General features: G+C 38.8%; 1 protein-coding gene and 1 long non-coding RNA gene across 4 annotated transcripts in view; both read left to right on the plus strand.

Moving 5' to 3' along the window:
• The window catches only part of LOC309667302, a 247,793-nt gene that overhangs the window by 57,631 nt on the left and 165,335 nt on the right, over window positions 1–24,827 (plus strand). The window lies entirely within an intron of this gene.
• SERAC1 (serine active site containing 1) overlaps window positions 30–24,827 on the plus strand; it is an 82,032-nt gene continuing 57,234 nt past the window's right edge. For 2 of the 3 annotated variants that reach the window (XM_082475566.1, XM_082475567.1), the window contains exon 1: window positions 30–150. The gene's annotated coding sequence lies outside the window, so the exon portion shown is untranslated. The remainder of the gene's footprint in view (window positions 151–24,827) is intronic. The other variant, XR_014267659.1, reaches the window with a different exon arrangement.

Genomic DNA, 24,827 nt, shown 5'->3' on the forward strand with positions numbered 1-24,827 from the left:
GCAGCCTGGGCTGAGGGGGCGGGGCGGCGTGCAATGAGGGCGGGGTCACGTGCACCCAGCCGCTGGTCGGGGGCGCGCGCGGGCTGGGAGCGGCGGAGAGTGGTGGTCCCCCTGCCGACCTGGGGGCTGGCTGAGTCCGCGTGCCGGCAGGTAGGAAGAGAAGGCTGGGCTCGTGGGGGCGGGCGGGGGCCCTGGCGAAGCCCGGCACGGCGGGGAGTGGGGAGGGCTGCGACGGGGCGCGGCCCCTGACTGACCCGCTGACTCGCCGCTGGGCGTGAGGTGAGGGCCTCTCTCGCAGCCTCGGCAGCCCGACTCTTTCCCGGTTGCCACCCTTCTCTAGTTACAATCCAAGGCCCAAAGAGCACCTGCCGGTACCTTTAGCCCGGGCGCGGTGGTCACAGCAAGACGATGAAAATGAGGAGGAAACAGTCTCCTCGTTTAAATCCGAACCTTTCAGACGGTAGCGTCTAGCTGTGACCCGAGAGGTTGAATAGATTGAATGCTGATAGGTCCTCCAAGACCGGTAATTGTCATATTAAAGTGAAAGACCCAGAGTAAAATAAAATTACTCTCTTCCCCAAATTCGGATCTGTGGTCTAATAGAGCTGTGTCTTTCTCTAATTGGTTTTACCAGTGGAGAAATGAGGTTCTTGCTTTCTGTTCCTTAGATGAAATTGTACTTCTCTAATTGTGTGTTCATGTGATTTACGAACCTAGCTCTTCGATTTATTTCCCTCTTTCTGTGTTTCAAACCTTTCTCGTCCGGTTGGTTTCCATATTGTTGTGCATGCTCGCTCCCTCTCTCTTTAATCTGACCCAGGTGTAGTTCTTCCCAAGTATATTTTCTTTTTTTTCCTTCTTGAATGCATTCTCCTCCTTGACGGTCTCATCACTTCCATCACATCAAACCTCCATTCTTGTGCTCCAGGTGCTGGCCTGATGCCTGCACGTTAATGACCTGTGAGAACTCTAAACTTCGCCTCTCAAACTGAACTAGTTCTCACTCCACCCTCACTTCAAAATCTGCTTTCTTCCTGTATTTTTCCAAATCATCCAGGTTTAAGACCTCATTTATTTATTCAGCAGACATTTTGCACAATTACGTGTTACACAGACCCTATTCTAGACACTGGGGATACAATCGTGAACAAGCAACTAATTATAGTGGGGGAGAGGGACACTAAAAATCAGTTAACAAGAAGGTTAACTGACGTGAAGTTATAAAGAATGACTGGGAGGGGAGGGCTTCTTTGGTTAGGAGGTCATCAGAAATGGCCTTCAGTTCAAGCAGATTTCTGAGTAAAACAGTAACTTCTACACACCAGCAAAAACTAACTAGGAATTTTAATAATAAAAAAGATAACTATTCATAACTATATTAAAAACTGAAGGTATCTGGAAATAGATCAGACTAAAGCTTCATAGTCCTTTAAGGAGAAAATTATAATGCTCTACTGAAACACATAAAAGAAGAACCAGGTAAATGGAGAGATATACCATATGGGTGGATAGGAAGACTCAGTATCATAAAGATGTCAGTTTTCTCCAATTCTACAGATTCATTGCAATTCCAATTAAAATTGCTGTATGGTTTTTCATGGAAATTGACATGCTGAACCTAACATGTATATGAAAAGACAAAGCACCCAGAATTGCTAACTCAATTTTGAAGAAAAATAAAGTCTCTTCCTCCCAGATATCAAAACAATGTAAAGCCATGATAATTGAGACTACTGTCTTAATTACTGGTATTGGTTTAGGGACAGGAAAGTAGACTCATGGAACAGAATAGAGAGCTTAGAAACACGTCCGCATACATATGGAAGCTGAGTATAAGGTTAGCTTTGGTAAGCTTTGGTATTACAAAAGCACAGAGTATTCAATAAATGATGCTGAGATATGTGATATCCATATAGATTGAAGACAAAATTAGATTCCTACTTCACACCATTCACAATAGTAATTTCCAAATGGATTGAAGACCTAAGTGTGAAAGACACACATGAAAAATATTTAGAAAAAAATATAGGAAATATAGGAGGCTACCTTGTCTCAAGGAAAGATTTTTGTTTGTTTTATTTGGGTTAAATACATGTAACATAAAATTTACCAACTTAACCACTTTTAGGTGTACAGTTCAGTGATATTCATGTTATCATGCAACCATTACTACTACCTATCTCCAGAACTTTTTCATCTCTCTGGGAAGGATTTTTTAAGCAACAAAAGCACCATTGAGGATGCTATTGCAAATGAGAGATGATGGTGACTTGCACTAGAGTAATAACAGTGAGGATGGAAAAAAATGGCTGGATTTGGGATATATTTTGATGGCAGAGAACAAGAATTGTGCATGGTTTGGATACGAGGTGAGGCGAAAGCAAAGAATCAAGGACAACATATGTGTTTTTTGCTTGAGCTCTGAGGTAGATCATTCACCATTTATAAAAAACCATTTACTATTTGTTTGGTGCTGATGAGGAGAATGAGAGGAGGAAGAGTTCGGGGAGAAAAAATAAAGAATTCTGTTTTGGACAGTTAAGTTTGAAAGGCCAGTTTTACATCCAAGTGGAAATGTTCCAGTAGCTGTTGGATAGATGAGTCTGGAAAGATTGTGGCTGGAGGTACAACTTTGGGATCACTAGCATATAGATATTTAAAACTGTGATGTGTTAGAATTGGATTTGGCTGCATTACATAGAAAATATAATAATGGCTTAAATATGCATATGATTCTATAGGTAGGCAGGCCACAGATGGTATGGCAGCAGCTCTGTGATCATCAGGGATTCAGACTCCTCTGTCTTGCTGTTCTGCCATCCTTAGCATGCTACCTCATGATTGAGATGACTGCTTTAATTCCAAATGCCACCTGCTCATAGCAAGGGGGAAGCTTGATGAAAGGCACATACTTTTCTCTTTAAGGATGCTTCTCAGGTGTTGCTTATGACACATCCACTTAAAACCCATTAACCAGTTCTTAGTCAGTGACACACTAACAAGAAGGAAAGATAGGTGATGTAGTCTTTATTCAGCTGTGTGCGCAGTGTTTTATAGAGTTAAACATATATCTGCACTATGACCCAGCAATTCCACTCCTAGATATTTACCCAAGAGAAATGAAAATATATGTCTACAAAATGACTTGTATCAGACTGCTTGTGGTAGGCAGAATACTGGCACCCCAAAGATGTCCATGCCCAAATCCCTGGAACCTGTGAATATGTTACATTACAAGGAAAAGGGGACTTTGCAGATGGAATTAAGGTTACAGATTTTAGGGTAGGGAGATTATTTTAGATGTTCTGGGAGAGCCTGATGAGATCACACAGACCCTTAAAAGTGGAAGAGGAAAACAGAAGAGTCAGAGATGTGGCAATGTGAGAAGGATAAGCTGTTGTTGGTTCTCAGATGTAAGGGACTACCTGCAAAGACTAGAGGGAGGGCTCTGAGAGTGAAGGGTGGCACTCAGACAACAACTAGCAAGGAAACAAGGACCTCAGTCCTGCAGCTGCATAGAACTGAATTCTGCCAGCAGCCTGAATGAGCCTGGAAGTGCAGTCTCCCTCAGAGCTTTCAATAAGTGATACAGCCCAGCTAACACCTTGGTTTCAGCCTATGAGACTTAGATAAATTTAATCTAAAATGGTGTCTAGGAATCTGCATTTTAATAATCTGCAGATAATTTTAGGGTGACATTTAGAGAAACACTGGTTTATATGCTGATCTTCAATAACTTCATCCAAAACTATGGTTTCAATTAATAATATGTGCTGATGACATAAATCTATATCTATAGTGTAGACCTCTCTGCCAAGCCCACATAGCTTAATGGACATCTTTCATGAGTATTTTACAAGAACTTTCATCTCAGCATGTTGAAATTGGGAATTCATCCTTTCCCTCAAATCCATTTCTCTTCTTGTATTTTTCTATTCTGGTAAATGTTATCCCTTATATACTCAGTAATCCAAACCAGAAACTGAGAATCATAATTGCCTCTTCCCTTTTACTCATTCCTCTCCATCTCTCACCCAGTTGTTTATCAGATTCTTTTCTCTATTATCTCCTTAAGTCTGTTTTTTCTTGATTATTCTCAGAGCTACTGCCTTAATTCAAGTACATGTTTCTCCTTGATTATTGTTAAAAGCCTCCCTATTGGTTCTCCGCATCTCTACTTTAGCTCTTCTCCAACCTATTTTCAATCTTGTCAAGTTTTCTAAAGAAAATTTTTTAATCTTATTGTTCTATTTCTTAAAGTTAATCTCCCGTCAGCTTCCATAACTCAGGGTAAGCTTCATACTCCTTAATTTAGCTAAAAAGGACTTTCGTGATTGACTGGCCCCTGCCTTCAACACTCCTCTGTTAGTAATCAACAAAATGACTTGGCATAAAATCAGTAAGGAAGAAAACACCTGAAAAGCACCATCAGCTAGCTTGAGCTAATAGTCATTTGTAGGTCCCTCTACCCAGCAACAACAATATACATTCTTTTCAAGTGAGTATGGAATATTCATCAAGAGAGACCATATTCTGTGTCATAAAGCAAGCCACGATTTAAAAGAATTGAAAATACACAAAGCCTGTTCTCCAACCACAATGGAATTAAACTAAAAATCAATAATAAAGATACCTGGAAATTCCCAAATATTTGGACATTAAATAAGATACTTCTAAAAATATCCCATGGGTCAAAGAGGAAGTCACAGTGCAATTATAAAATATTTTTAATTGAATGAAAGAAAAAAAACAGCATATCAAAATGTGAAGGATGCAGTCAAATCAATGCTTAGAGGGAAATTTTTAGCATTAAATATTTACATTAGCAAAGAGGAGATTTTAGATTAGTGATCTAAGCTTCAATTTTAAGAAGCTTGAGAAAAAAGAGCTATTTCAAATCAAAATAAGCACAAGGCAGAGACTATTAAGAGCACAAAGCAATGAAATTGATAATGGAAAAACAGGAGAGTAACTCAATGAAACTAAAACCTGTGTCTTTGAAAATATCAATGAAATTGAGAAAACTCTAGCTAGACTGGCTGAAAAAAAAAGAGAGAAAAGACACGGATGTAGAGAACAAATGTATGGCACCAAGGGGTGAAAGCAGAGGGGTGGGGGAGGTGGTGGGATGAATTGGGATTGATATATATACACTAATATGTATAAAATAGATGACTAATAAGAACCTGCTGTATAGCACAGGGAACTCCACTTCACTGTACAGTAGAAACTAACACAGCATTGTAAAACAACTATACCCCAATTAAAAAAAAAAGAAAATGGTGAGAAAAAAAAAAAAGACACAAATCCTCATAACTCAGGAATGAAAGAGAGCATGTCACTTTAGACCCTAAGACCTTAAAAAGATAATGTGGGAATCCTACTTAAACCTTTTTAAGGAAGAAAGAATACAGTTCTACATAAACTCTTCCAGAACATAAAAGAAGATGGAACACTTGCCTACTTATTTTATGAGACCAGGAATACCTTGATGTGAAAACCAAAGACATCACAAGAAAACTAGAGATTAGTATCTCTTGTGAACATAGACACAAAAAATATTAACAGAATACTAGCAGGGGCTTCCCTGGTGGCTCAGTGGTTAAGAATCTGCCTGCCAATGCAGGGGACATGGGTTTGAGCCCTGGTCCGGGAAGATCCCACATGCCATGGAGCAACTAAGCCTGTGCGCCCCAACTACTGAGCCTGTGCGCCCCAACTACTGAGCCTGTGCTCTGGAGCCCGCGAGCCACAACTAATGAAGCCTGCATGCCTAGAGCCCATGCTCCACAGCAAGAGAAGCCACCGCAATGAGAAGACAGCGTACCACATGAAGAGTAGCCCCTGCTCACCGCAACTAGAGGAAGTCCGCGCACAGCAACGAAGACCCAATGTAGCCACAAATTAAAAAAAAAAAAACAACTAGCAAATCCAAAACAATATTTAAAAAGGATATTGTATCGTGACGTAGATTTATTCTGGGAATATTAATCGAGGAAATGTATTATATTAACAGACTACAGAAACATCATATGTTCACCTTAATTAATGCACAAAATGCTTCTGACAAAATTCAGAATAGAAGGGAATAGAAGGGAATGTCCTCAGAGAGAAAAAGGACAGCTACAAAGAATCTACAGCTAACATCATCCTTAATGGTGAAAGACTGAATACTTTTCTCCTAAGATCAGGAACAATACAAGGATATTTGCTCTCACTACTTTTATTCAGCATTGTACTGTAGGTCCTAGCCTGTGAAGTAAAGCAAGGTAAAGAAATAGAAGGCATATCGATTGGAAAGGAAAAAATTGAACTGTCTCTATTCACAGGCAACATAACTGTCTATGTAGAAAAATCCAAAACAATCTACAAATAAATATCCCAAAATTAATAAGTGAGCTTAGCAAGGGCACAGGATACAAGGAAATACACAAAACTCAGTGGTTTTTATATACTAGTAGTGAAAAACTGGAAATTGAAATTTAAAAAAACCAAATAATTATTTATAATTTTACTAAAAATCATAAAATACTTTGGTATAACTCTTTAAAAGTATATGCAATATTTGTATGCTGGAAATTACCAAACATGTGAAAAACATAATAGATGATTGAACAAGTAGATAATCCATATTAATGGATTGGAAGACTCAATCGAAATTTCAGAAGAGTTTTTTTGTAGAAATAGACAAGCTGATTCTTAAATTTATATGGAAGGGCAAACTGGAGTAGCAAAAACAATTTTGAAAAAAAACAACAAAGTTCAAAGATACACACTACCTGATTTCAAGTCTACTGTAAATATACAGTAATCAGGATGAATGTGGCATTGGAAAAAAGGTTGAGTCAACGTATAGATCAGTGAAACAGTGCGGAAATAGACATGTATACACATGGTCAGTCAATTGATTTTTGGCAAAGATGCAAATACAATTAAATGGGGAAACAGCAGTCCTTTCAACAAATGATTCTAGAACAATTGCATATGCATATGCAAAAAAAGAACCCTAATCTATAACTTTCACTCTATACAAAAATCCACTCAGAATGGATCATAAACCTAAATGTAAAACCTAAAACTGTTAATTTCCTAGAGAAAAGTATGGGAGAATAACTTGGTGACCTTGGATTAAGGAAAGATTTCTTTTATGACACACCAAAATCATGATCCATAAAGTTAAAAGTTGATTAATTTGACTTCATCAAAACTGAGAACTTTTGCTCTTTGCAAACACATTTAAGAGAATGAAAAGACAAGCTGTAGGCTGGAAGAACATATTTACAAATCATATGTCTAACAAAGATATATAAAGTACTCCCAAAACTCAGTGATAAGGAAACAAACAACCTTATTAAAAATGGGCAGGGACTTCCCTGGCAGTCCAGTGGTTAAGACTCTGCACTTCCACTGCAGAGGGCATGGATTCGATCCCTGGTCGGGGAACTAAGATCCCGCGTTCCACATGGTGCAGCCAAAAAAAAAGGGCAAACATTTTTTTACAGACTCTTCACCAAAGAATAAATAGAGATGGCAGATAAACCCATGAAAAGATGCTCAACATCACTGGTCATTTAAAAAATGAAAGTGGGACGTCCCTGGCAGTCTAGTGGTTAGGACTTTGCCTTCTGATGCAGGAGGTACAAGTTCAGTCCCTGGTTGGGGAGCTAAGATTCCACATGCCTTGTGGCCAAAAAACCAAAAACATAAAATAGCAGTATTGTAACAAATTCAGTAAAGACTTTAAAAATGGTCCACATCAAAAAAAAAAAAAAAAAAGAAATGCAAGTTAAAACCGTAATGAGATATTACTACACACCTATTAGAATGCATAAAATTAAAGTGACTGACCCTGTCAAGTGTGAATGAAGATGCAGTACAACTGGATCTCTAATAATTTACTGGTGGTAATACAAAATGGTATATCCATTTTGGAAAAGTTTGGCAGTTTCTTATAAAGTTAAAATACATTTACCTTATGACTCACATCTAGGTTTTTACCCAAGTGAAGTGAAAACTTATGTTAACACAAAAAAATCTGTATGCAAGTGTTTATAGCTACTTTGTTCATAATCACCAGAAACTGAAAACAAGCCAAATATCCTTCAGCTGGGGAATGTATAAACAAACTAGTATATCCATACAATGGAATGGTACTAAGCAATAAAAAAAATGAATTACTAATACAACAACACGGATGATTCTCAGTTGCCTTTTGCTAAGTGAAGGAAACCAGACTCATAGGCTACATACTGTGTGATTTCGTTTATATGACATCCTTGCAAAGGCAAAACTATAGTGACAGAAAACAGATTAGTGGTTTCCAGAACTAGGTGTGGAAGAGATTTGACTACAAAAGGGGACAGAATTGTTTGGGTTGATAAGACTGTTTTAAATTTTGATTTGATGGCATTTATCAAAACCTTAGAGCTGTACATTTAAAGGGTTAATATTACTATGTCTAAAACACCTTAAAAATGGAAAAAAAAGTATATGAACAAAATTTTTTTATCAGGGACTTCCCTGGTGGTGCAGTGGTTAAGAATCCGCCTGCCAGTGCAGGGGACATGGATTCAATCCCTGGTCCGGCAAGATCCCACATGCCACGGAGCAGCTAGGCCCAGGCGCCACAACTACTGAGCCTGCACTCTAGAGCCTGCAAGCCACAACTACTGAGCCTGTGTGCCACAACTACTGAGCCCATGTGCCACAACTACTAAAGCCCACATGCTCTAGGGCCTGCGTGCCGCAACTGCTGAGCCCATGTGCTGCAACTACTGAAGCCCATGTGCCTAGAGCCCGTGCTCCACAACAAGAGAAGCCACCACAATAAGAAACCTGCACACTGCAACAAAGAGTAACCCCCGCTCGCCGCAACTAGAGAAAGCCCATGCACAGCAGCAAAGACCCAACGCAGCCATTAAAAAAAAATTTATTTTATCACTTTTTCCTCTGAAACTGAGAGGCAAACCTGTAGCACTCTTGATAGACAACTTAGGGCCACTGATTTTCTAGAGGTCAGTATATTAAGAAACACTGATGTGGGCAATGGGGAATTATTGAAAGATTTGAAGCAGGGGAATAATGTGCTCAGATTTAAGAAGTTACTTTTACTTCCAGGCAGCATTCTCTGCTCCTTCCATACACATGAAACTTTTAGTTAGGATGCAGTGAAAGAACTTGGAATTGTGAGAAGGAAGAGAAGAGGAAACTCAGGAAAAGTTGTAGCACTGAGAGAATGCTTGAAGCAAGTTATAGGATTATCAGAAACTGATAAGAGACCTTAATTACTTGGACCTTATGTGCAACAGAGTTAAAGTCAGCCTAGCTTAAAGGTGATTGTCTTGAAGGTGTACACTTTCAAGGAAATAGGGACTATCAAATTTTTTCCATTAGACTATAGAAACAGCATGAAAACTTTCTTTTACCAAGAGCATTAAAGAGTGGAAATTGGAACTCCGATTAAAACCACTTATGGTTGTGGGGTTTGAATTCACACTGTCCTCATAGTGCTGGGAACCCAGGTTGAGAAATCCAGAAATTTGTAATACCTGTCGTACTTTGACCAAGAAAGTTTAAAACTGCTGTGTGCACAGTTGGCCCAGAGCACATAGGACTCCCACGGAAAATATACCCACTGAAGATGAGCTTTCAATCAAAGATTACAAAGCATATAGACAAACCACCGTGAAGGATAGCCAGCCCTAATTATTAGAAATAGTGGTTCCAACAGAGAAACTTTAAAATAAGTATGTTTAAAGTGTAAAGGAAGGTTTAGAAACCACATGTATCAGTTAGCTTTTTGCTGCACTGTAAACTATTCCAAAGCTCAGTTACTAAAACAACCATTTTATTATTGCTTATAAGTCTAAGGGTTGAATATGGGTTTTGTAGGGTCAGCTAGGGGCTGCTTAGCTAGAGATTACCTCATATGCCTGTCAGCTGGTGCTGGCTGTCAGTTTGTACTGGTGTTTGGGCATATGGGGATATTCAGCAGCATTTCTCTTTTCATTCAGCAGAGTAAGCTGGGCATCTTTTCATGGTGTGGTCACACAGTTCCCAAGAGCAGCAAAGACAGAAGCCTCAGTGTGCAAGTGCTTCTCAAGTCTCTGCCTGCATCACGTTTCTGTTGTCTTATGGCCAAAGTCAGTTGTAAGACTAGTCCATAGTATGCGAAGGCACTAGCAAGGAACATTCACATAGGAAAAGGAATAACTTGTGGCCATTTTTACAATCTGTCATAATTTAGGACAGAAACAGAATAGTGTGTAAAAAGAGCAGGCAAGTGTGAAAGTAAGCCAAATAGAAGTTTTAGAAGTAAAAGAAAGTTATTGAAATAGTGGATAGATTGAATGGCAAGCTAAATACAGCTAAATAAAGGATGAATTGGAAGATAGATTTGAGGAAACAATCCATAATGCATGTCAGGGACAGAAAAAGGTAGAAAATATGGAAGAAGCTGATATTTGGGGTATAGAGTAAGAAAGTCTAACATACATCTAATAGGAGTAGCAGAAGGAAAAAACAGAATGGAGCACACCAAATCCTGAGCAGTATGTATAAAAACAATCCCATACACAGACCTAAAATAAGGACATTTAAGAACATCAGAAACAAAAGATCTTAAAACTGGCGGATGAAATAAAATAATCATGATAATGATAAGTAATATTTATTGAGCACTTAACTTGGAATACGCACTATTCTGTGTGCATTACATGTATCAACTCATATAATATTTATAGTAACCCTTTAAAGTAGTCCTATTACTACTGCCATTTTGTAGATGAGGAAAGTGAGGCACAGAGAGGTTAGCCCATAATCATATGTCTAGTTGTGTTTTAAAGTGTACTCAGGACTTCTTTTTAATCATGGATGGTAAGGTGACAGACACAAAGACAGCTGCCTTGAAAGAAGAGTTTAGTGTTGTTTCCAAGAAGAGGGGATGTGCCATGCCATGCACAGCCACATGGGGAAACATTAGGGTTCCTCAGTGTAGAAGGAGTGAGAGGGAAACCATGGGCCAGAGCCTTTGTTGTGATTTTCATGGGAAGGAATGGATAAGACAGGATAGGCAAGCTGAACAAGTTTAGGGTTGGATAGATTGAATAATTTTGGCAGCCTCTGGCCTGTAGGGGAGGTCCCTAGTTGTCTGATACCTGGCCCTGAGTTGATTCAGGGTGAGGGGAATATTGGCATGGTGTATGATAAATAAAGGAGGCGTTGCAGAGTAGAGACTAAGGATTGGTTGGTTTGCATGTGAAAGGTGTGCTCAGAAGCAAAATTCTTTGCAGTTTCTAAGACTTAGCTAACCCTGGAAGGGGCAGTCACCTCCTGGGTCCTCAAGGCCCCGAGATGTCAGAGCATCATAAAAGACACAACTAATATAGGTTGTTGGTGGAACTGGACTTGAAACTAGGCAGTGTGGTTCTACAGAGAATATTATAAACCTCTTTATACTCTGCCTGCAAAGAAACAAAAAGTAGACTTACAACAGATTTCTTATGAGCATCAATAAGTATCAGATGAAATGTCACTAGAAGTAGCATGAACATGCTTAAGGAAACCTACTGTTAATTTAGAATTCTAAACCCAGCTAACTATATTTTAGGACAGAGTGAAATGTAAAACATTTAATTAATTTATTTTTTTTGAGGTACAGTTGATTTAGAATATTATATTTGTTTTAGGTGTACAACATGATTCAAAAATTTTTTTGAATTTTATTTTATTTATTTTTCTATACAGCAGGTTCTTATTAGTTATCCATTTTATACATATTAGTTTATATATGTCAATCCCAATCTCCCAATTCATCACACCACCACCATAACCCCACCACTTTCCCCCCTTGGTGTCCATATGTTTGTTCTCTACATCTGTGTCTCTGTTTCTGCCCTGCAAACCGGTTCATCTGTACCATTTTTCTAGGTTCCACATATATGCGTTAATATACGGTATTTGTTTTTCTCTTTCTGACTTACTTCACTCTGTATGACAGTCTCTAGATTCATCCATGTCTCTACAAATGACCCAATTTCGTTCCTTTTTATGGCTGAGTACTATTCTATTGTATATATGTACCACATCTTCTTTACCCATTCGTCTGTCGATGGGCATTTAGGTTGCTTCCATTTAGGTTGCTTCCATGACCTGGCTATTGTAAATAGTGCTGCAGTGAACATTAGGGTGCATGTGTCATTTTGAACTATGCTTTTCTCTGGGTACATGCCCAGTAGTGGGATTGCTGGGTCATATGGTAATTCTATTTTTAGTTTTTTAAGGAACGTCCATACTGTTCTCCATAGTGGCTGTATCCATTTACAGTCCCACCAACAGTGCAAGAGGGTTCCCTTTTCTCCACACCCTCTCCAGCATTTATTGTGTGTGGATTTTCTGATGATGGCCATTCTAACTGGTGTGAGGTGATACCTCATTGTAGTTTTGATTTGCATTTCTCTAATAATTAGTGATGTTGAGCAGCTTTTCATGTGCTTCTTGGCCATCTGTATGTCTTCTTTGGACAAGTGTCTATTTAGGTTTTCTGTCCATTTTTTGATTGGGTTCTTTGTTTTTCTAATATTGAGCGGCATGAACTGTTTACATATTTTGGAGATTAATCCTTTGTCTGTTGATTCATTTGCAAATATTTTCTCCCATTCTGAGGGTTCTCTTTTCGTCTTGTTTGTAGTTTCCTTTGCTTTGCAAAGCTTTTAAGTTTCATTAGGTCCCATTTGTTTATTTTTGTTTTTATTTCCATTACTCTAGGAGGTGCATCAAGAAAGATCTTGCTGTGATTTATGTCAAAGAGTGTTCTTCCTATGTTTTCCTCTAAGAGTTTTATAGTCTCCGGTGTTACATTTAGGTCTCTAATCCATTATGAGTGTATTTTTGTGTATGGTGTTAGGGAGTGTTCTAATTTCATTCTTCTACATGTAGCTGTCCAATTTTCCCAGCACCACTTATTGAAGAGACTGTCTTTTCTCCATTGTATATCCTTGCCTCCTTTGTCATAGATTACTTTACCATAAGTGCGTGGGTTTATCTCTGGGCTTTCTATCCTGTTCCATTGACCTATATTTCTGTTTTTGTGCCAGTACCATATTGTCTCGATTACTGTAGCTTTGTAGTATAGTCTGAAGTCAGGGAGTCTAATTCCTCCAGCTCCGTTTTTTTTCCCTCAAGACCGCTTTGGCTATTTGGGGTCTTTTGTGTCTCCATACAAATTTTAAGATTTTTTTGTTCTAGTTCTGTAAAAAATGCCATTGGTAATATGATAGGGATTGCATTGAATCTGTAGATTGCTTTGGGTAGGATAGTCATTTTCACAGTATTGATTCTTCCAATCCAAGAACATGGAATATTTCTCCATCTGTTTGTATCCTCTTTAATTTCTTTCATCAGTGTCTTATAGTTCTCTGCATACAAGTCTTTTTTTCTCCCTAGGCAGGTTTATTCCTAGGTATTTTATTCTTTTTGTTGCAATGGTAAATGGGAGTGTTTCCTTAATTTCTCTTTCAGATTTTTCATCATTAGTGTATAGGAATGCAGGAGATTTCTGTGCATTAATTTTGTATCCTGCTGCTTTACCAAATTCATTGATAAGCTCTAGTAGATTTCTGGTGGCATCTTTAGGATTCTCTATGTGTAGTATCATGTCATCTACAAACAGTGACAGTTTTAATTCTTCTTTTCCTATTTGTATTCCTTTAATTTCTTTTCCTTCTTTGATTGCCGTGGCTAGGACTGCCAAAACTAGGTTGAATAATAGTGGTGAGAGTGGACATCCTTGTCTTGTTCCTGACCTTAGAGGAAATGGTTGGTTTTTCACCACTGAGAATGATGTTTGCTGTGGGTTTGTTGTAGATGGCCTTTATTATGTTGAGGTAGGTTCCCTCTGTGCCCACTTTCTGGAGAGTTTTTGTCATTAATGGATGTTGAATTTTGTCAAAAGCTTTTTCTGCATCTATTGAGATGATCATATGGTTTTTATTCTTCAATTTGTTAATATGGTGTATCACATTGATTGATTTGCATATATTGAAGAATCCTTGCATCCCTGGGATAAATCCCACTTGATCATGGTGTCTGATCCTTTTAATGTGTTGTTGGATTCTGTTTGCTAGTATTTTGTTGAGCATTTTTGCGTCCATATTCATCAGTGATATTGGTCTGTAATTTTCTGTTTTTGTAGTATCTTTGTCTGGTTTTGGTATCAGGGTGATGGTGGCCTCATAGAATGAGTTTGGGAGTATTCCTTCCTCTGCAATTTTTTGGAAGAGTTTGAGAAGGATGGGTGTTAACTCTTCTCTAAATGTTTGACAGAATTCACCTGTGAAGCCATCTGGTCCTGGACTTTCGTTTGTTGGAAGATTTTAAATCACAGTTTCAATTTCATTACTTGTGTTTGGTCTGTTCATATTTTCTGTTTCTTCCTGCTTCAGTCTTGGAAGGTTATACCTTTCTAAAAATTTGTCCATTTCTTCCAGTTTGTCCATTTTATTGGCATAGAGTTGCTTGTAGTAGTCTCTTAAGATGCTTTGTATTTCTGCAGTGTCTGTTGTAACTTCTCCTTTTTCATTTCTAATTTTATTGATTTGAGTCCTCTCCCTCTTTTTCTTGATGAGTCTGGGTAATGGTTTGTCAATTTTGTTTATCTCCTCAATGAACCAGCTTTTAGTTTTATTGATCTTTGCGATTCTTTTCTTTGTTTCTATTTCATTTATTTCTGCTCTGATCTTTATGATTTCTTTCCTTCTGCTAACTTTGGGTTTTGTTTGTTCTTCTTTCTCTAGTTCCTTTAGGTGTAAAGCTAGATTGTTTATTTGAGATTTTACTTGTTTCTTGAGGTAGGCTTGTATTGCTATAAACTTCCCTCTTAGAACTGCTTTTGCTGCATCCCATAGGTTTTGGATTGTCGTGTTTTCATTGTAATTTGTCTGTAGGTATTTTTTGATTTCCTCTTTGATTTCTTCAGTGATCTCTTGGTTATTTAGTAACGTATTGTTTAGCCTCCATGTGTTTGTGTTTTTTACGTTTTTTCCCATGAAACTGATTTCTAATCTCATAGCGCTGTGGTCAGAAAAGATGCTTGATATGATTTCAATTTTCTTAAATTTACTGAGGCTTGATTCATGACCCAAGATTTGATCTATCCTGGAGAATGTTCCGTGGGCATTTGAGAAGAAAGTGTAATCTGCTGTTTTTGGATGGAATGTCCTATAAATATCAATTAAATCTATCTCGTCTGTTGTGTCATTTAAAGCTTGTGTTTGGATGGTCTGTGCATTGGTGTAAGTGAGGTGTTAAAGTCCCCCACTGTTATCGGGTTACTGTCAATTTCCTCTTTCATAGGTGTTAGCAGTTGCCTTATGTATTGAGGTGCTCCTATGTTGGGTGCATAAATATTTATAATTGTTATATCTTCTTCTTGGATTGATCCCTTGATCATTTTGTAGTGTCCTTTCTTGTCTCTTGTAACATTCTTTATTTTAAGGTTTATTTTATCTGATATGCTACTCCAGCTTTCTTTTGGTTTCCATTTGCATGGAATATCTTTTTCCATCCCCTCACTTTTAGTCTGTATGTGTCCCTGGGTCTGAAGTGGATCTCTTGTAGACCGCATATATATGGGTCTTGTTTTTGTATCCATTCAGTGAGACTGTGTCTTTTGGTTGGAGCATTTAATCCATTCACGTTTAAGGTAGTTATCGATACGTATATTTCTATTACCATTTTCTTAATTGTTATGGATTTGTTTTTGTAGGTCGTTTTCTTCTCTTGTGCTTCCCACTTAGAGAAGTTCCTTTAGCATTTGTTGTAGAGCTGGTTTGGTGGTGCTAAATCCTCTTAGCTTTTGCTTGTCTGTAAAGCTTTTGATTTCTCCATTGAATCTGAATGAGTTCCTTGCGGGGTAGAGTAATCTTGGTTGTAGGTTCTTCCCTTTCATCACTTTAAATATATCATGCCACTTCCCTTCTGGCTTGTAGAGTTTCTGCTGAGCAATCAGCTGTTAACCTTATGGGAGTTCCTTTGTATGTTATTTGTCGTTTTTTGCTTGTTGCTTTCAATAATTTTGCTTTGTTTTTAATTTTTGCCAATTTGATTACTATGTGTCTCAGCGTGTTTCTCCTTGGGTTTATCCTGCCTAGGACTCTCTGCGCTTCCTGGACTTGGGTGGCTATTTCCTTTCCCATGTTAGGGAAGTTTTCAACTATAATCTCTTCAAATATTTTCTTGGGTCCTTTTTCTCTCTCTCCTCCTTCTGGGACCCCTGTAATGTGAATGTTGTTGCGTTTAATGTTGTCCCAGAGGTCTCTTAGGCTGTCTTCATTTCTTTTCATTCTTTTTTCTTTATTCTTTTCCATGGCAGTGAATTCCACCATTCTGTCTTCCCAGTCACTTATCCGTTCTTTTGCCTCAGTTATTCTGCTATTGATTTCTTCTAGTGTATTTTTCATTTCAATTACTGTATTGTTCATCTCTGTTCTTAAATTCTTCTAGGTGTTTTTTCTTTAATTCTTCTAGGTCTTTGTTAAACATTTTTTGCATCTTCTTGATCTTTGCCTCCATTCTTTTTCTGAGGTCCTGGATCATCTACAGTATCATTATTCTGAATTCTTTTTCTGGAAGGTTGCTTATCTCTACTTCATCTAGTTGTTTTTCTGGGGTTTTATCTTGTTCCTTCATTTGGTACAAAGTCCTTTGCCTTTTCATTTTGTCTATCTTTCTGTCAATGTGGTTTTCCTTCCAGAGGCTGCAGAATTGTAGTTCTTTCTGCTTCTGCTGTTTGCCATCTGTTGGATGAGGCTATCTAAGAGGTTTGTGCCAGTTTCCTGATGGGAGCGACTGGTGGTGGTTAGAGCTGGTTGTTGCTCTGGTGGGCAGAGCTCAGTAAAACTTTAATCTGCTTGTCGGCTGATGGGTGGGGCTGGGTTCCCTCCCTGTTTGTTGTTTGGCCTGAGGCGACCCAGCACTGGAGCCTACCCGGCTCTTTGATGTGGCTAATGGCAGACTTTGGGAGGGCTCATGCCAAGGACAACTTCCCAGAACTTCTGCTGCTAGTTTCCTTGTCCCCACAGTGAGCCACAGCCACCCACTGCCTCTGCGGGAGACCCTCCAGCACTAGCAGGTAGGTCTGGTTCAGTCTCTTATGGGGTCACTGCTCCTTCCCCCTGGGTCCCAATGCGTGCACTACTTTGTGTGTGCCCTCCAAGAGTGGAGTCTGTTTCCCCAGTCCTGTCGAAGTCCTGCAGTCAAATCCCGCTAGCCTTCAAAGTCTAATTCTCTAGGAATTCCTCCTCCTGTTGCCAGACCCCCAGTTTGGGAAGCCTGACATGGGGCTCAGAACCTTCACTTCAGTGGGTGGACTTCTGTGGTATAAGTGTTCTCCAGTTTTTGAGTCACCCACCCAGCAGTTTTGGGATTTGATTTTATTATGGTCGCACCCCTCCTACCATCTCATTGTGGCTTCTCCTTTGTCTGTGGATGTGCGGTATCTTTTTTGTTGCGTTCCGGTGTCTTCCTGTCGATGATTGTTCAGCGGTTAGTTGTGATTCAGTGCTCTCGCAAGAGGGAGTGGGCACACGTCCTTCTACTCTGCCAACTTGTACCAGTCTCAATGATTCAAAATTTTATAGAGGATACTGCACTTATAGTTATAAAATATTGGCTATAATCCCTGTGCTGCACTGTATATATTTGTAGCTTATTTATTTTATATGTGGTAGTTTGTACCTCTTAATCCCCTACCCCTATCTTGCCTCTCCATATTCCCTCTACCCACTGGTAACCCCTGGTTTATTCTCTATATCTGTATGTCTCTTTTTTGTTATATTCACTAGTTTTTTTTATTTTTTAGATTCTACATACAAGTGATAACATGCAGTATTTGTCTTTCTGTGTCTGATTTATTTCACTAAGCGTAATACCCTCCAGGTCCATCCATGTTGTTGCAAATGGCAAAATTTCATTCTTTCTTAAGGCTGAGTATTATTCCATTGTATATATATACCCACATCTTCTTTATCCATTCATCTGTTGATGGACACTTAGGTTGCTTCTATATCTTGGCTATTGTAAACAATGCTGCTGTGAACATTGGGGTGCATGTATCTTTTTGAATTAGCATTTTAGTTTTATTTGGATATATACCCAGGAGTGTAATTGATGGATTGTATGATAGTTCTGTTTTTAGGTTTTTAAAAAAATATTTATTTATTTGATTGCACCAGGTCTTAGTTGCAGCAGGCAGGCTCCTTAGTTGCTGCTTACTGGCTCCTTAGGTGCGGCCTGTGTTCTTCTTAGTTGCGGCAGGTGGGCTTCTTAGTTGTGGCATGCATGTGGGATCTAGTTCCCTGACCAGGGATTGAACCTGGCCCCTCTGTATTGGGAGCACAGAGTCTTAACCACTGCACCACCAGGGAAACCCCTATTTTAGTTTTTGAGCAACCTCCTGACTGTTTCGACAGTAGCTGCACCAATTTACATTCTCATCAACAGTGTATGAGGGTTCCCTTTTCTCCACTTCCTTGCCAGCACTTATTGTTTGTGTTTTTTTTGATGATAGCCATTCTGACAGGTGTGAGGTGCCATCTCATTGTGGTTTTTATTTACATTTGTCTCCTAATTAGCGATGTTGAGAATTTTTTTACATGCCTATAGGCCATCTGTGTATCTCCTATGGAAGAAACGTCTATTCATGTCTTCTGCATTCTTTAATTGGGTGTTTTAAAATGTTGAGCTGTATGAGCTGTGTATATATTTTGGATATTAACCCCTTATAGGTCATATTATTTGCAAATATCTTCTTCCATTCGGTAGGTTGTCTTTTCATTTTGTTGATGTTTTCCTTTGCTTTGCAAAAGCTTTTATATTTAATCAGGTCCCAATTGTTTGTTTTTGCTTTTGTTTCCTTTGCCTTAGGGGACAGATTAAAAAAAAATATTGCTACAATTTATGTCAGAGAGTATTCCATCAGTGTTTTCTTCTACGGGTTTTATGGTTTCAAGTCTTCCATTTAGGTCTTTAATCCATTTTGGGTTTATTTTGTATATGATGTTAGAAAATGTTCTAATTTCATTCTTTTACATGTAGTTGTCCAGTTTTCCCAACGCCAATTATTGAAGAGACTGTCTTTTCCCCATTGTTTATTCTTGCCTCTTTTGCCATAGATTAATTGACCATAAGTGTGTGGGTTTATTTCTGGCCTCTCTATTCTGTTCCGTTGATCTATATGTCTCTTTTGTGCCAGTACCATACTGCTTTGATTACTGTAGCTTTGTAGTGTAGTCTGAAGTCAGGGATGTGATTCCTCCATCTCTGTTTTTCTTTCTCAAGATTGTTTTGGCTATTTGGGGTCTTTTGTTTCCATACAATTTTTAAATTATTTGATCTAGTTCTGTGAAAAATGCCATTGGGATTTTGATAGGGATTTGATTGAATTTGTAGATTGCCTTGGGCGGTATGGTCATTTTAACAATATTAATTTTTCCAATCCATGAATATGGTATATCTTTCCATCTGTTTGTGTCATCTTATGTTTCTTTCATTAGTGTCTTGTAGTTTTCTGAGTACAGGTCTTTTACCTCCTAGGTTTATTCCTAGGTTTTAAATTCTTTTTGATGCTATTGTGAATGGGATTGTTTCCTTAATATCTCTTTCTGACAGTTCATTGTTAGTGGATAGAAATGCAACAGATTTCTGTATATTAGGTTTGTATCCTGCAGCTTTATTGAATTCATTAATGAGCTCTAGTAGGCATCTTAGGAATTTCTGTGTCTGAAGTGTCATGTTATCTGTAAACAGTGACAGTTTTACTTCTTCCCTTTAGTTTCGGTTCCCTTTATTTATTTTTCTTATCTGTTTTCTGTGGCTAGGACTTCCAAAACTATGTTGAATAAACGTGGAGAGAGCAGGCATCCTTGTCTTGTTCCTGGTCTTAGAGGAAATGCTTTCAGCTTTTCACCATTGGTGTGATGTTAGATATGGACTTGTCATATATGGCCTTTATTATGTTGAGGTATGTTCCCTCTATACCCACTTTCTGGAGAGTTTTTTTTTTAAATCATAAATAGATGTTGAATTTTGTCAGAAGCTTTTTCTGCATCTATTGAGATGATCATATCGTTTTTATTTTTCAGTTTGTTAATGTGATGTATCACATTGATTGATTTGTGGGTATTGAAAAATCCTTGCCTCCCTGGGATAAATGCCACTTGATCATGGTGTATGATCCTTTTAATGTACTGTTGGATTCGGTTTCCTAATATTTTGTTGAGAATTTTTGCATCTATGTTCATCGGTGATATTGGTCTGTAACATTATTGTTTTGTGGTATCTTTGTTTGGTTTTGGTATCAGGGTGATGCTGGCCTTGTAGCATGAGTTGGGAAACATTCCTTCCTCTGCAGTTTTTTGCAGTAGTTTGAAAGAGTAGGTGTTAACTCTTCTCTAAATGTTTGGTAGAATTCACCTGTGAAGCTATCTGGTCCTGGACTTTAGTTCATTAAGAGTTTTCTTTTTTCTTTTTTTTTTTTTAAATTACTGATTCAGTTTCATTACTGATAATTGGTCTGTCCATATTTTCTATTTCTTCCTGGTTCAATCTTGGGAGATTGTACATTACTAGGAATTTGTCTGTTTCTTCTAGGTTGTCCACTTTATTGACATATAGTTGTTCATAGTAGTCTCTTATGATCCTTCATATTTCTGCAGTGTCAGTTGTAGCATCTGACTTCTGTTTTTATTGAGTTGGACCCTCTTTTTTTCTTGATGAGTCTAGCTAAAGGTTTACTGATTTTGTTTAGCTTTTCTAAGAACCAGCTCTTAGTTTCATTGACTTTTTCTATTGTTTTCTTTGTCTGTATTTCATTTAAATCTGCTGTGATCTTTATGATTTCTTTCCTTCTACTAATTTTGGGTTTTGTTTGTTCTTCTTTTTCTAGTTCCTTTAAGTGTAGGGTTAGGTTGTTTATTTGATTTCTTTCTTGTTTCCTGTGGTAATCTTTTATTGCTATAAACTTCCCTCTTAGAATTGCTTTTTCTGCATCTCATGGATTTTGGATCATTGGGTTTTTGTTTTCATTAGTCTCCACGTATTTTTCTGGTGTCCTCTTTGATTCCTTCAGCGATCCATTGGTTGTTTAGTAGCATATTGTTTAGCCTCCACACATTTGTGGAGGTTTTATGCAGTTTTTTTTTCTTGTAGTTGATTGTTTTTTCTTTTAATAAATTTATTTAGTTATTTATTTTTGGCTGTGTTGGGTCTTTGTTGCTGCATATGGGATTTTTCTAGTTGTGGTGAGCGGGGGCTACTTTTCATTGAGGTGCGTGGGCTTTTTCTAATTGTGGCGAGCAGGGGCTGCTCTTCATTGAGGTGAACGGGCTTCTGATTCCAGTGGCTTCTCTTGTTGTGGAGCATGGGCTCTAGGCGCACGGACTTCAGTAGTTGTAGCTTGTGTGGACTCTAGAGCGCAGGCTCAGTAGCTGTGGCGCACGGGCTTAGTTACTCTGTGGCATGTGGGATCTTCCCGGACCAGGGCTTAAACCCGTGTTCTCTGCATTGGCAGGCATATTCTTAACCACTGCACCACCAGGGAAGTCCCTTGTAGTTGATTTCTAGTCTCATAGAGTTGTGGTCAGAAAAGATACTTGATCTTTTTAAAAATTCACTGAAGCTTGTTTTCTGGCCTGGCATGTGATCTATCCTGGTGAATGTTCCATGTATACTTGAAAAGAATGTGCATTCTTCTGCTTTTGGATGGAATGTTTTATATATGTATATATAGTCCATCTGGTGTAATGTGTCATTTAAGGCCAGTATTTCCTTATTGATTTTCTGTCTGGATGATCTCTTTATTGATGGAAGTGGGATGTTGAAGTCCCCTACTATTATTGTGTTACTGTTGATTTCTCCCTTTATGTCTGTTAATATTTGCTTTATGTATGTAAGTGCTCCTATGTTGGGTGCATATATATTTATAACTGTTAAATGTTCTTGGATTGATTCCCTTATTCATTATGTAATGTCCTTCTTTGTCTCCTGTAACAGTCTTTGTTTTAAAGTCTATTTTGTTTCATATAAATATTGTTACCCTGGCTTTCTTTTCTTTCCATTTGCATGGAATACCTTTTTCTATCCCCTCACTTTCAGTCTTTGCATGTCTTTAGATATGCCATGTGTCTCCTGTAGGCAACATATATACAGGTCTTGTTTTTGAATCCACTCATCTACTCTGTGTCTTTTGATTGGACCACTTAGTTCATTTACATTTCAAGTAATTATTGATATGTATGTCTCTATTGCCATTTTGGTAATTGTTTTTAGCTTGTTTTTTGTAGTTGTTTTTTGTTCCTTTCTTATTCTCTTCTTGTTATTTGATGACTGTCTTTAGTGTTTTGCTTGGATTCTTTTCTCTTTTTTTGTGTGTGTATCATAGATTTTTGGTTTGTTGTTATCATGTGGTTTATGTATAACAATCTATATATAATGTGTGATTGTTTCAAGTTGCTGATCTCTTCATTTCAAGAGATGTGCCTATGATTAAGCGCAGGGCTCGAACCCGTGTCCCCTGCATTGGCAGGCAGATTCTTAACCACTGCGCCACCAGGGAAGTTCAGGGAAGGGGTTTTAAAGGCAAGGTGAGGGAGGGGGCCCTGGGGAATGTGATCAGCTTGTGCACAATTTTCTGTTTGGTAGGTGGTGAGGTGACCAGGTGAGGCCCCAGGGCTTAATCATAGGCCCCTGTGCCTATGATTACTGTTTTTGACATCATATTTTACATCCAATTGTTTTGTGTATCCCTTAACTGCTTATTGTGGATATAGATGATTTTACTACTTTTGTTTTTTAACCTTCCTATAGCTTTGTGTGTGGATGATCTGCTACCTTTACTGTATATTTGTCTGTACCAATGAGCTTTTTCCTTTTGTAATTTTAATGTTTCTAGTTGTGGCGTTTTCTTTTTCGCTTAGAGAAGTCACTTTAACATTTTTTGTAAAGCTGGTTTATATTTTCTGGTTATTATATTATATTTCTCCTGCCTCTGTGGGAGATTCTCCAAGATCAGCAGGTAGGTCTTACCCAGGCTCCCTTCAAATTACTGCTTCTGCCCTGGGTACCAGAGGGTGTGAGACTTTGTATGTGCTGTTTAAGTGTGTGTTACCGAACCAAACTTGGGTCCACTTGCCTCACATACAGCAAACCTAGTCTGCTGACCCAGGTTGTGGTGAAGGAAAGTACAGCATTTATTGCAAGGTACCAAGAAAGTAGTACAGGCGGCTAATGGTCAGAAGACCCTAACTCTGTGCTGGCTTTCAGGGAAGGTTTTTTGGGGTTTTTTTTTAAAATTAATTAATTAATTAATTTTTGGCTGTGTTGGGTCTTTGTTGCTGCGCACGGGCTTTCTCTAGTTGCGGCGAGCGGGGGCTACTCTTCATTGTAATGTGTGGACTTCTCATTGCAGTGGCTTCTCTTATTGTGGAGTGCAGGTTCTAGGCGTGTGGGCTTCAGTAGTTGTGGCACGTGGGCTCAGTAGTTGTGGTGCACAGGCTTAGTTGCTCCATGGCATGTGGGATCTTCCTGCACCAGGGCTCGAACCCGTGTCCCCTGCATTGGCAGGCAGATTCTTAACCACTGCGCTATGAGGAAAGTCCAGGGAAGGGGTTTTAAAGGCAAGGTGAGGGAGGTGGCCCTGGGGAATGTAATCAGCTTGTGCACAATTTTCTGTTTGGTAGGTGGTGAGGTGACCAGGTGATGCCCCAGGGCTTAACATTAAAATTTCTTTTTCTTAGCTTGCTATATCCTTCTCTTACAATAACACTTCTGTAAGAAAAATGAGAGAATGACTGTCAGAAAGAGAGCAGCGTTCTCTTTAATAAAAATTTCCCATGGACTGGGAAAGAAGAAAACCAACTGATGATTCCTGAACAGTGTTTGCATAGTCTCTTGTTAGTTGCACTATTCCCTTTCCTCCCTTGTCTACCATTATCTGTACTCAGTGGAATTCTTTAGCACTCTCTTGCAAGACCTGCTGGACTAGTTCAGATTTTTCCTCCAATCTGTCCTCAGCCCAGCTGTCCTCAACTTACACAATAGAGTGGGGGGTCGGGGGGTTAGTTCCAGTTCCAATACATATAGTCATCTACATCAGTGTTATCATACATTTATTTTTTTACATTACAGTTTCCTGACTGTGCCATAATTGCACCAAATTCCTGTGTCATTCATACTGAAGGCGTTATCATTACAATACCCATCAGATATAACGACTGCCTCATTACTGACTCTTTCTCAGCAGAACTTTCCTTTTCCCATATACCATATGTTATCTTGTATGGGGGTCTTTCTTGTAGGCCAAGTCAGAGTGGTCTCTGAGTCCCACTGGGTTTGAGGGCAGAACCAAATGTTGCTTTTCAAAGTGCAGCTCAACATGGAGACTGGCGTCCAAATGTGGGGCACAGCTTCTTTATTCACCAGGGCCCAGTGGCTTCCCATAGGCAGTATGTGCTGTCTCTGGAAAATGTTCCTGCCCCCTTTGCCTACCAGTTGTACTATCTGATATAGCCCCTTTTTATTAATCCAGGGAGCTGAGGCCGTCAAGGTGCAGTGGTGTAACTTACAGTTACTGCTCAAAATATCCCATGGCCCAGGGTGGGGCCATAGGTTTCCCAAAGCTTGGCTTTCTGGCTTTCTGCACCCCAGTATAGTGGGTCATTGCTTACATGCCACTTTGGCTTCCAGTTGGATCACCATGCTCAAAAAGCTTTGCTGGGTGTTTACATAGGCCTGTTCCCAGAGATGGTACTTGGCATTTTTGCCATTATTTTCTA

Source organism: Balaenoptera physalus (assembly GCF_965194825.1).
Source record: "Balaenoptera physalus genome assembly, chromosome: 9".
In the NCBI taxonomy this organism is placed as follows: domain Eukaryota; kingdom Metazoa; phylum Chordata; class Mammalia; order Artiodactyla; family Balaenopteridae; genus Balaenoptera; species Balaenoptera physalus.